Below are 1,025 nucleotides of genomic sequence, written 5' to 3' on the forward strand. Positions count from 1 at the left end.
GGGGAGTGGGTGACCAGAGTGAGTGCCCGGTGTTTGCAGGGGCCTACCCAGGAGGGGGACAGGAGGTGCTGCAGAACAGGCGTCCGTGTGTGTGTGTGTGTGTGTGTGTGTGTCCCCACTGGGGGCCTGCCCCCAGCCACACCATGGAGGCTTGGAGCAGGAGCCCCTCTGTGTTGATCTCTCAGGCTCCTGACCTCCACTGCATGTTGTACTCTCCCTTGAGCTATGGCCAGGATGGGGGTGCTGGTTGCAAGCTGGGCTTTCCTGCTCCCGGATCGCCATGGCGACCGGGGAGCAGGGCCAGCTGGGGGCTGCCCGCAGGCCGGGCTTTCCTGCTCCCGTTTCAGGCCCAGCTTGGGGCTGCCCGCAGGCCAGGCTTGCTGTCCTGCTCCCAGATCCTCATGGCGACCGGGGAGCAGGGAAAGTTTGGGGCTGCCCACAGGCTGGGCTTGCTTTCCTGCTCCCGGATCAGGCCTAGCTAGGGGCTGCCCTCAGGTCGGGCTTGCTTTCCCTCTCCCGGATCAGGTGCAGCTGGGGGCTGCGTACAGGCTGCACTTTTCTACTTACCGATGGCCAGATCACCACAGCGACCCAGGGCCCAGCGGCACTTTCCTGTTCTCCAATAGTCATAGGGTCCTGGCTGGGGGTGGGGCTTAGCAGTGAGGGGCTTAGGCAGCACAGGGGTCCTGGCTGGGGGCTCAGGGGGCACACAGGGGTCCCAGCTGGGGGCAGGGCTTATGCCTCGCTGCCCAGGCCTGCACATGGGGCCCGGATGGCAGCTCGCACGGTCCTGTCCTTCCTGTAGTATAAGATAGAGGCCTGGTGCATGGGTGGAGGCCAGCTGGTTTGCCCTGAAAGTGTCCCAGATTAGGGTGGGAGTCCTGCTTGGATGCCTGGCCAGCCTGGATGATGGGCTGATGGCTGTTTGCAGCTGGTAACACCCCCTCCAGGGTGGGGGTGCCCACTGGGGTGCCTGGCCAGTCTGGGTGAGGGGCTGAGGGCCGTTTTCAGGCTGGCGGGGGGAT

The sequence above is a fragment of the Myotis davidii genome, unplaced genomic scaffold (genome assembly GCF_000327345.1).
Source record: "Myotis davidii unplaced genomic scaffold, ASM32734v1 scaffold1036, whole genome shotgun sequence".
Lineage (NCBI taxonomy): Eukaryota > Metazoa > Chordata > Mammalia > Chiroptera > Vespertilionidae > Myotis > Myotis davidii.